Source organism: Schistocerca gregaria, chromosome 11, assembly GCF_023897955.1.
Source record: "Schistocerca gregaria isolate iqSchGreg1 chromosome 11, iqSchGreg1.2, whole genome shotgun sequence".
In the NCBI taxonomy this organism is placed as follows: Eukaryota; Metazoa; Arthropoda; class Insecta; order Orthoptera; family Acrididae; genus Schistocerca; species Schistocerca gregaria.
Window position 1 is genome coordinate 5,833,900 of NC_064930.1, and position 12,855 is coordinate 5,846,754.

The following is a 12,855-nucleotide window of genomic DNA, read 5'->3' on the forward strand; positions in this document are numbered from 1 at the left end:
CGATCGATCTGCCATCTGAGCTACGGCTACACACACGACTAAGCCTGGCTATTCTCCATTCTTTGCGACTCTGATGTGCACAGACACGATGGTTGGTTGGTTTGTAGCAGCGAAGGTACCAGAGTACAAAGGCGTGGACACGTTCATGTACACAAGAGTTCCAAGTAGTTTCGATGCTCTGGTATTACGAATGCAAATTCCGTCTGTTTTGAATTGAAAGGGCGGTCACAAATTGGTCCTTTTCACTCCTTGTCGACAATCACACAGCACCTGAGGTAACAAGCACATCTCGAGCCCCATTGTGCTCTCCATTGTTCATGCCAACTCAGTGCCTCGCTCTTTGCTACTGTGTAAAACTCTTGTCGTCCAATTGCAAAACACTGGGACACAACAAGTTTCCGCGTCTCCACTGCACTGATCATACTACGAAACGCTCCCCAAACTTGGCAATCACCCATGCAGCCGACTTTTCCGACTTTACACGACGCTCACGCAACGCTCACGCTAGTGACAGCCTTATTTATAGTTCGACGTGGCGCCAAAGCGAATGAGCACATTTCGCCTACGGCTTAGGCCGCTCTCCTAGTGTGGCTGCTCTGTGTCTGCAGGCAGCGAGGGGCTGCAAGCTTGCTGTGTTCGCACCTATATCACCTTTGCTTGCTTGTCAGAGACAGACTATCGCAAAACATACAACTCACTCCATGAATTGATTGCTACGGCATCTGTTATCAGCAGTCACAACCAGCAACACCAGTAGCAGCCGACTGCACGTAAAGAATGGGAACGTGCAGTGGGATTTACGTGAACTCGGCGCAAGGCAGATCTTTCCGACGTAGGCTTGAGAATCTTATGGGAACATTTGTACTGTATCTAAATTAAGTGTAGTTGTGGGAGGAGGGTGCTTCCTGCGCACGAATAAAATCACGCTCGCCAATTGTGGATGCTAATCGTTCGCTTGAATCTGCCTAGACACCTCTGCTGGTTGGGAATTATTCCACTTGCATGGCAAGGTGCGCATGTAGGTGTGTTAAAAATTCTGGAGGCGCTGGGTATCGATCCCAGTACCTCTCACACGCTAAGCGAGCGCTCTACCATCTGAGCTACGCCCACCCCCCCGTTGACTAGTAGTGCTACATACAGCCATATCAACGTCACAGACCCTTGCACTCCCAATATTCCGCAGACAAACACTACTCTCTATGTATCAGTGAGGGTGTCTTTCAGGTTTCGTGCAATCTGTATCGAATCGTAGTTGGCCACAATGAAAGTGGCACGCATAACGTCGAAAATAGAGTTCGGACACCGCTCTGAGTAAGACGAACGTGTTGTCCACTCTCTAGACTTCAATGACGTTAAGCCGTCATACCTAAGACAGGTCTGCACTCGATGACACCACGATAACAGCCGGTCCCCACACTTACACCTTGCTCTCCTTATGACAGTATACATCATATCAGTCTGTGACGCTGGTTTTGCAACTTCTTGCGTGCCTTTATGTTCGCCGCGACCAACACTTACTATGCACTGACCAAAAAACATGGAGAAGCCGGGTCTTGAACCCGAGACCTTCCACACGCTAAGCGATCGATCTGCAATCTGAGCTACGGCTACACACACGACTAAGCCTGGCTATTCTCCATTCTTTGCGACTCTGATGTGCACAGACACGATGGTTGGTGGGTTTGTAGCAGCGAAGGTACCAGAGTACAAAGGCGTGGACACGTTCATGTACACAAGAGTTCCAAGTAGTTTCGATGCTCTGGTATTACGAATGCAAATTCCGTCTGTTTTGAATTGAAAGGGCGGTCACAAATTGGTCCTTTTCACTCCTTGTCGACAATCACACAGCACCTGAGGTAACAAGCACATCTCGAGCCCCATTGTGCTCTCCATTGTTCATGCCAACTCAGTGCCTCGCTCTTTGCTACTGTGTAAAACTCTTGTCGTCCAATTGCAAAACACTGGGACACAACAAGTTTCCGCGTCTCCACTGCACTGATCATACTACGAAACGCTCCCCAAACTTGGCAATCACCCATGCAGCCGACTTTTCCGACTTTACACGACGCTCACGCTAGTGACAGCCTTATTTATAGTTCGACGTGGCGCCAAAGCGAATGAGCACATTTCGCCTACGGCTTAGGCCGCTCTCCTAGTGTGGCTGCTCTGTGTCTGCAGGCAGCGAGGGGCTGCAAGCTTGCTGTGTTCGCACCTATATCACCTTTGCTTGCTTGTCAGAGACAGACTATCGCAAAACATACAACTCACTCCATGAATTGATTGCTACGGCATCTGTTATCAGCAGTCACAACCAGCAACACCAGTAGCAGCCGACTGCACGTAAAGAATGGGAACGTGCAGTGGGATTTACGTGAACTCGGCGCAAGGCAGATCTTTCCGACGTAGGCTTGAGAATCTTATGGGAACATTTGTACTGTATCTAAATTAAGTGTAGTTGTGGGAGGAGGGTGCTTCCTGCGCACGAATAAAATCACGCTCGCCAATTGTGGATGCTAATCGTTCGCTTGTATCTGCCTAGACACCTCTGCTGGTTAGGAATTATTCCACTTGCATGGCAAGGTGCGCATGTAGGTGTGTTAAAAATTCTGGAGGCGCTGGGTATCGATCCCAGTACCTCTCACACGCTAAGCGAGCGCTCTACCATCTGAGCTACGCCCACCCCCCCCCCCCGTTGACTAGTAGTGCTACATACAGCCATATCAACGTCACAGACCCTTGCACTCCCAATATTCCGCAGACAAACACTACTCTCTATGTATCAGTGAGGGTGTCTTTCAGGTTTCGTGCAATCTGTATCGAATCGTAGTTGGCCACAATGAAAGTGGCACGCATAACGTCGAAAATAGAGTTCGGACACCGCTCTGAGTAAGACGAACGTGTTGTCCACTCTCTAGACTTCAATGACGTTAAGCCGTCATACCTAAGACAGGTCTGCACTCGATGACACCACGATAACAGCCGGTCCCCACACTTACACCTTGCTCTCCTTATGACAGTATACATCATATCAGTCTGTGACGCTGGTTTTGCAACTTCTTGCGTGCCTTTATGTTCGCCGCGACCAACACTTACTATGCACTGACCAAAAAACATGGAGAAGCCGGGTCTTGAACCCGAGACCTTCCACACGCTAAGCGATCGATCTGCAATCTGAGCTACGGCTACACACACGACTAAGCCTGGCTATTCTCCATTCTTTGCGACTCTGATGTGCACAGACACGATGGTTGGTGGGTTTGTAGCAGCGAAGGTACCAGAGTACAAAGGCGTGGACACGTTCATGTACACAAGAGTTCCAAGTAGTTTCGATGCTCTGGTATTACGAATGCAAATTCCGTCTGTTTTGAATTGAAAGGGCGGTCACAAATTGGTCCTTTTCACTCCTTGTCGACAATCACACAGCACCTGAGGTAACAAGCACATCTCGAGCCCCATTGTGCTCTCCATTGTTCATGCCAACTCAGTGCCTCGCTCTTTGCTACTGTGTAAAACTCTTGTCGTCCAATTGCAAAACACTGGGACACAACAAGTTTCCGCGTCTCCACTGCACTGATCATACTACGAAACGCTCCCCAAACTTGGCAATCACCCATGCAGCCGACTTTTCCGACTTTACACGACGCTCACGCTAGTGACAGCCTTATTTATAGTTCGACGTGGCGCCAAAGCGAATCAGCACATTTCGCCTACGGCTTAGGCCGCTCTCCTAGTGTGGCTGCTCTGTGTCTGCAGGCAGCGAGGGGCTGCAAGCTTGCTGTGTTCGCACCTATATCACCTTTGCTTGCTTGTCAGAGACAGACTATCGCAAAACATACAACTCACTCCATGAATTGATTGCTACGGCATCTGTTATCAGCAGTCACAACCAGCAACACCAGTAGCAGCCGACTGCACGTAAAGAATGGGAACGTGCAGTGGGATTTACGTGAACTCGGCGCAAGGCAGATCTTTCCGACGTAGGCTTGAGAATCTTATGGGAACATTTGTACTGTATCTAAATTAAGTGTAGTTGTGGGAGGAGTGTGCTTCCTGCGCACGAATAAAATCACGCTCGCCAATTGTGGATGCTAATCGTTCGCTTGTATCTGCCTAGACACCTCTGCTGGTTAGGAATTATTCCACTTGCATGGCAAGGTGCGCATGTAGGTGTGTTAAAAATTCTGGAGGCGCTGGGTATCGATCCCAGTACTTCTCACACGCTAAGCGAGCGCTCTACCATCTGAGCTACGCCCACCCCCCCCGTTGACTAGTAGTGCTACATACAGCCATATCAACGTCACAGACCCTTGCACTCCCAATATTCCGCAGACAAACACTACTCTCTATGTATCAGTGAGGGTGTCTTTCAGGTTTCGTGCAATCTGTATCGAATCGTAGTTGGCCACAATGAAAGTGGCACGCATAACGTCGAAAATAGAGTTCGGACACCGCTCTGAGTAAGACGAACGTGTTGTCCACTCTCTAGACTTCAATGACGTTAAGCCGTCATACCTAAGACAGGTCTGCACTCGATGACACCACGATAACAGCCGGTCCCCACACTTACACCTTGCTCTCCTTATGACAGTATACATCATATCAGTCTGTGACGCTGGTTTTGCAACTTCTTGCGTGCCTTTATGTTCGCCGCGACCAACACTTACTATGCACTGACCAAAAAACATGGAGAAGCCGGGTCTTGAACCCGAGACCTTCCACACGCTAAGCGATCGATCTGCAATCTGAGCTACGGCTACACACACGACTAAGCCTGGCTATTCTCCATTCTTTGCGACTCTGATGTGCACAGACACGATGGTTGGTGGGTTTGTAGCAGCGAAGGTACCAGAGTACAAAGGCGTGGACACGTTCATGTACACAAGAGTTCCAAGTAGTTTCGATGCTCTGGTATTACGAATGCAAATTCCGTCTGTTTTGAATTGAAAGGGCGGTCACAAATTGGTCCTTTTCACTCCTTGTCGACAATCACACAGCACCTGAGGTAACAAGCACATCTCGAGCCCCATTGTGCTCTCCATTGTTCATGCCAACTCAGTGCCTCGCTCTTTGCTACTGTGTAAAACTCTTGTCGTCCAATTGCAAAACACTGGGACACAACAAGTTTCCGCGTCTCCACTGCACTGATCATACTACGAAACGCTCCCCAAACTTGGCAATCACCCATGCAGCCGACTTTTCCGACTTTACACGACGCTCACGCTAGTGACAGCCTTATTTATAGTTCGACGTGGCGCCAAAGCGAATGAGCACATTTCGCCTACGGCTTAGGCCGCTCTCCTAGTGTGGCTGCTCTGTGTCTGCAGGCAGCGAGGGGCTGCAAGCTTGCTGTGTTCGCACCTATATCACCTTTGCTTGCTTGTCAGAGACAGACTATCGCAAAACATACAACTCACTCCATGAATTGATTGCTACGGCATCTGTTATCAGCAGTCACAACCAGCAACACCAGTAGCAGCCGACTGCACGTAAAGAATGGGAACGTGCAGTGGGATTTACGTGAACTCGGCGCAAGGCAGATCTTTCCGACGTAGGCTTGAGAATCTTATGCGAACATTTGTACTGTATCTAAATTAAGTGTAGTTGTGGGAGGAGGGTGCTTCCTGCGCACGAATAAAATCACGCTCGCCAATTGTGGATGCTAATCGTTCGCTTGTATCTGCCTAGACACCTCTGCTGGTTGGGAATTATTCCACTTGCATGGCAAGGTGCGCATGTAGGTGTGTTAAAAATTCTGGAGGCGCTGGGTATCGATCCCAGTACCTCTCACACGCTAAGCGAACGCTCTACCATCTGAGCTACGCCCACCCCCCCGTTGATTAGTAGTGCTACATACAGCCATATCAACGTCACAGACCCTTGCACTCCCAATATTCCGCAGACAAACACTACTCTCTATGTATCAGTGAGGGTGTCTTTCAGGTTTCGTGCAATCTGTATCGAATCGTAGTTGGCCACAATGAAAGTGGCACGCATAACGTCGAAAATAGATTTCGGACACCGCTCTGAGTAAGACGAACGTGTTGTCCACTCTCTAGACTTCAATGACGTTAAGCCGTCATACCTAAGACAGGTCTGCACTCGATGACACCACGATAACAGCCGGTCCCCACACTTATTCCTTGCTCTCCTTATGACAGTATACATCATATCAGTCTGTGACGCTGGTTTTGCAACTTCTTGCGTGCCTTTATGTTCGCCGCGACCAACACTTACTATGCACTGACCAAAAAACATGGAGAAGCCGGGTCTTGAACCCGAGACCTTCCACACGCTAAGCGATCGATCTGCCATCTTTTTTTTTTTTTTTTTTTTTTTCACAGGTACTGTTTGCTATACGGCCACGACGCGCAACTGATTTCCAAAATTCATCTTTCTCCTGTGAGGATGGAACTTACGACCCCTGGTTTATTAGACCAGTGCTCTACCACTCTTTTTTTTTTTTTTTTTTTTTTTTCCTCCTCTGAGGATGGGAACTCACGACCCTGGTTTACTAGACCAGTGCTCTACCACTTTTTTTTTTTTTTTCCAAGATTGTACCTAAGAACTAGCGAGAATGTCTTTCCTGTCATGAAGTTAGCTCAGTATGCCCCTATACCGGTTCCATTAATGATTCAGGCGCAGGAGCGATCAATAGAAATTGAAACTTAACCAACTCCTTCCTTTTCGAAAACAATAGTAAGCATATTCGCAAAGTCCCTCTTAAGGTGTGGGAAAGACTTTTGCGTCCAGTACTCATGAAGCATGTAACCAGTAAACGAAATGAAATCGGTAATACCATGATCATCAACCACTGCAAAAATGTAACGGCCAAGAAGCCACATAACGGTGTTGTTCTTGGTCCGGGGATAAAAAACCGTGTCCGGCCAGCAGAGAATATCAGTCTTAAATGCCGATTCGGAGCTCCTGGTGAGTAAAGCCAATTGTCGGCGCAGCCAGTGCCACATGCGATGACGGTCAGCGCAGGTAAATCGGTGTTGGAGTGTATCAACACAACCACACGTTTGACAAAGCGGAGAGACACATAAACCTATACGATGAAGGCGTTCGTTCGTAGGAATCAGCTGATTAACTACCTTATACCATAGGGAGGCAACAGTTGCTGAATGAACGGGTAAGCTAATATTCGTCCATATGTTACGCCAATTAAAACTGGGATAATGCAAAACAATCGGGTTGGAAGAAGAAGACCGTCGCCATTTGTCAAGCAGGGTTAGCGTAGTAATAACAGGACGACGTTGTAAGTGGAGATCTAGGTAACTAATCTCAGTGTAGAAGTCCCGAACATGCTGTAGCTTCGCATTTAGAGGCCCAACGTTAATGGGCGGTGACAAGCTCGCAGGACGAACAACATGGAATAATCGGGAAGTAACAGTCGGGGACTCAGATAATAAAAGATGGAGGGTTCGCTTAACATAAAGGGCAGCAGCCTTGACACGGACGTCGGTGAACGACAAGCCGCCCTCAAGACGCGGCTTCGTAAGAACATCACAACGTAATTTAAAAATATGCCCCCGCCAAATATATCTGTTAATAAGCTGGACCATTTTTGCACCCTGCATTAGGGGAAGCGGAAACAGCTGAGCAACGTAATATACTTTACATAAAACATAAGTGTCTAATACACGCTTTTTTTGCAGTAGCGGTATCGAACGCCATGACTGTTCTAATAAAACACCTTGCAGCTTGGAAATGGCCACTTGCCAATTTTTTGCAGCCATCCGAAGAGGACAACGTTCAAGATAGATACCTAAATGTGTATGGTGTTCAACAGCTGTAACCCACGGAACAACCACACGTTCAAAGCCCCGCAAATTCAGGAGCTTGCTTTTACGGGGATTGATACGAGAACCTGAGGCCGCAGAAAATTTATCGAGTTCCATTTTCAACTGCGGCACTTCTGCGGTGGAACGAAGCAAAACAACCAAATCATCAGCATAAGCTGTTGCCGTCTGGGTAACCCCAGAGATCGTAAGACCACGAAGTGTCGAGTTGAGACGTGTAAGGACTGGTTGAAGGGAGAGAGCATAAAGGGTCATGGATAAAGGACTACCTTGCGGGAAGTCACGTTGAATATCAATGACCTTTGTCAGCTGGCCATTAATGTCAATCTTAGCAGAAATGCCAGTCGTCATATTCTTAAGTACCAGCAGCGCCTGTTCATTAAAACCGAGCCGGCGCAGCAGAAGCTCTAAAAACGAATGGGACACACGATCAAAGGCCTTACTAAAATCAACAAATAAAAGCGCACAGGAAATATTGGTGACAGCGACAATCGACACGACATCACGATACCCCGCCAGAGACGTCAATATAGAGCGCCCTGGAAAGCAGCTTTGACAAGGAGGTATCACAGGTGTAAGCAAGAGGGATAGACGTGCATTAACAGCCCTAGCGGCCGTCTTATAGTCAAAATTTAATAGGGTTAAAGGACGAAAGTCACTAGCTGTCTTCAAACCAGCAGATTTAGGTATCAGGACAACCGTACCTCTCTTGAAATCGGCTGGAATTGTGCCACCATTCAAGATTTCATTCACAATATCCGTAAAAACAGGCCCTATAATAGGCCAAAAGCGAACAAAAAACTCCTTAGGTAGGCCATCAGGACCAGGAGATTTGTGAGATGCTGAACAAACAATGAAAGCTGAAATTTCGTCTGCAGTAAAAGGAGCTAAAAATTTCGCATTATGGTCCTCTGTTAAAACTGATGGGATAACAGTTAAAATCTCGTCAACATCATTCGGATCAGAATCAGCCGCAGTATATAACGTCTCATAGTAGCAGGTAAGTTCATGGGTTATTTGATTCTGTAAGGTAAGCCGGCGACCATCAGCTGCCATAAGGCCGTCAATCAATACACGTCGACGGTTCTTGTGGTGACGAAACAGATGGTACATAGAAGTCATTTCATGTGCTAACGTGGACGGTGGTTTAGATTTAATCTTCAATCCTTCCATCTGAAGCCGCTTAATACTAAGTAGCTTGGCCTTAATTTTCCGAATCTCAGAAAGGTGGGCACATGTCATTGTAGAAGTATCATAAAGTTCGCGAAGCACCGAATAGTAATATTCAAAAGTCAGTTTCAGATCTCGCGCTCTATTATAACTGTAGGACATTAAAGTGCGACGTAGTTTTGGCTTCACACAGTGGATCCACCAATGAAGCTTAGACGGATAGTATCGCTGAGAACGTAAACAAAAGTCCCACGCCGTCTGTATTAGAGGTTCGATGTCAGGGTCATCGAGCAAGGAGACATTTAATTTCCACAGCGGCCTATAAAGTTTAAGAGGTTGACGCTCCAAATTAATTATAACAGAAAGGGCACAATGATCCGTAAAACTGGCTGGAATAACATCTACATCTAAAACAGAAACACTAAGGGGATCAGAAATATACAATCGGTCAAGTCGACTACTTGAGGTGGCAGTAAAAAATGTAAATTTAACTAAAGTGGGGTGTTTAACCTCCCACGCATCGCGTAGTCGTAATTGACGTACAAGAGAATGTAGCTCGAAACAATAATTAAAATGAGGGGATTGGTCTTTAGCTTGTAACACACAATTAAAATCGCCCCCCAATATCAAGGTCGCAGGATTTTTTCGTAAAAGGTAAATCAGATCCTCTTTATAAAAACGAGACCTTTCCTGCCGCTTGCTGGAACCAGAGGGGGCGTAAATGTTAACCAAGGTCGTGTCAAATAACCGACAACCAATGCCCCGTCCCGAGTCTAAAAGCTCAATTTCGGTAACGGGGATACCGTCACGAATTAGGAAAGCAGTACCTGCAGAAAACTCAGGTGCAAAATTTATAATAGTGCGAAAACCAGGAACAAACAGGTGTGCAACGGAGACTTCCTGCAGGAAAACAATATCAGCTGCAGAGTCATAAATAAACTGCTGCAGAGACGCTAACTTCAGAGCAGATTGAATGCCATTTATATTTAAGGTAATAAACGTGTACGCCTGCAACATCAACCAAAAAATGGGAAATGAACCCAAATTACACCACACTAGAAGCAACTACATCCATATCATCAACATCAGACATGGCAGAGGGTGATTGTCCAGAATCAACGGAATCAGAGTCGTCCTTCGCATGCTTATGTTTCTTCCGCACCGCGTGGAGATTGGGGGGCACTTTCACCCGACGACGTATCTGATGCACACCAGATTCAAGAGCAGGTGGAGTGGGGGGTTCGAGATCAGGCACGTCAACCAAAGCGTCCGAAGGATTAGCAGGGCGAGAGGAGTCAGAAGGAGGAGCCATCAAGGGGAAAACTGCATCAGGAACATCGGCACCGGTTTCAGAATGTGTAGGTATTGGAAGTGTAGGAGGTGGTAAGATAGGTTTGGAGTCTGCTGATGCGGAGCGCGCAGTTCTAAGAGCGGTTTTCCGACAAACAGCCGTCTCCACCGAAGTGTCGTCAACATGTTGTGATGCCTGTGGCGGTGGGGATGTCAACAACACCTCGACCGAATGTTGTGGCTCTTGCGCCGACGGCATGGCAGCAAGTTTGACGTCATCAGGCAAAGCAGGAGACACAGCGGGAACAGATTCCGAAACAGGCATGGGAGATTCTGGAATTCTTTCATCAGATTCGCAAACCGGCTGCGAAACAGCAGCTTCGTCATCAGTGCTACCGGTATCACTAGCACGACGGCGTTTGTTGTTGGAAACAGACGGAATCGGTATAGGAGCAGCCGATACGTCTGGGCGAGTGGGTAGCGGAGGAAACCCTGCATCAGGGGAGGGTGACACCTGTTGTGAAGAAGCTACTGCAGGAGGCAGATAGGAAACAGTGGAGGAAGCTGCTGGCACAAGATCGGCAACCGTTAATTTGCGGCGCTGTGCTAGGCCATTTTTAAGCACAAATACCCGCTTAGGGCAATTAGCTCGAACATGACCATGTTCATTACATAGGAAACATGTACCAAGCTGCCCCTCATAAGTAAGATGTACACGATAACCACATACAATCAGATGGGACGGTATATTAGACTTAATATGCATTTCAACTGATCTGACACCATTATAACATTGCAGCTTATGTTGTGCAGACCAACGTTCATTTCGAATTGACCGAACAGTACCATAACCAAGCAAAGCTTCCTTAAGATAGCTGTTGTCAACTTCAGGGGGTAAATTATAAACCCGAACTGTGGTATACGTAATTTCAGCATTTGAAACAGTAACACTGCTAACAGAACCATCCCTATGACGGAACGACACTTGCTCACCATGTTTAAGTAATATCTTATCCAGCAAAACCGGGTTCAGCAATTTCACAAAAAAGCAGTATAATTCTGTATCAAAATACGCCGTATGTACCTGGTCCGATGTAATGCCAATCGTGTCCACAATCCATTCGTGAATTTCCAACGATGTCGGTTGGACATTCCTGGTAGCCTTGTTAAACTGAAAACTGAGAGTACACTTCCGCGGAAACAACCGGGAAGCCATAACACTTAATTAATGCGGCAAAAGCCGCAATACAACGCAAGACACAAAACAAACACTAAGGCAAAGAAACAACGAAAAACAGAAGACAAAGAAACGTCACACACAGAAGGTAAATATTCACAACCCGAGGGTAACGGCGGATCGAATACACAGCACGTCCGATCGCTGTCGCGTCTCAAGCGGAACTACCATCTGAGCTACGGCTACACACACGACTAAGCCTGGCTATTCTCCATTCTTTGCGACTCTGATGTGCACAGACACGATGGTTGGTTGGTTTGTAGCAGCGAAGGTACCAGAGTACAAAGGCGTGGACACGTTCATGTACACAAGAGTTCCAAGTAGTTTCGATGCTCTGGTATTACGAATGCAAATTCCGTCTGTTTTGAATTGAAAGGGCGGTCACAAATTGGTCCTTTTCACTCCTTGTCGACAATCACACAGCACCTGAGGTAACAAGCACATCTCGAGCCCCATTGTGCTCTCCATTGTTCATGCCAACTCAGTGCCTCGCTCTTTGCTACTGTGTAAAACTCTTGTCGTCCAATTGCAAAACACTGGGACACAACAAGTTTCCGCGTCTCCACTGCACTGATCATACTACGAAACGCTCCCCAAACTTGGCAATCACCCATGCAGCCGACTTTTCCGACTTTACACGACGCTCACGCAACGCTCACGCTAGTGACAGCCTTATTTATAGTTCGACGTGGCGCCAAAGCGAATCAGCACATTTCGCCTACGGCTTAGGCCGCTCTCCTAGTGTGGCTGCTCTGTGTCTGCAGGCAGCGAGGGGCTGCAAGCTTCCTGTGTTCGCACCTATATCACCTGTGCTTGCTTGTCAGAGACAGACTATCGCAAAACATACAACTCACTCCATGAATTGATTGCTACGGCATCTGTTATTAGCAGTCACAACCAGCAACACCAGTAGCAGCCGACTGCACGCAAAGAATGGGAACGTGCTGTGGGATTGACGTGAACTCGGCGCAAGGCAGATCTTTCCGACGTAGGCTTGAGAATCTTATGGCAACATTTGTACTGTATCTAAGTTAAGTGTAGGTGTGGGAGGAGGGTGCTTCCTGCGAACGAATAAAATCACGCTCGTCAATTGTGGATGACAATCGTTCGCTTGTATCTGCCTAGACACCTCTGCTGGTTGGGGATTATTCCACTTGCATGGCAAGGTGCGCATGTAGGTGTGTTAAAAATTCTGGAGGCGCTGGGTATCGATCCCAGTACCTCTCACACGCTAAGCGAACGCTTTACCATGTGAGCTACGCCCACCCCCCAGTTGACTAGTAGTGCTACATACAGCCATATCAACGTCACAGACCCTTGCACTCCCAATATTCCGCAGACAAACACTACTCTCTA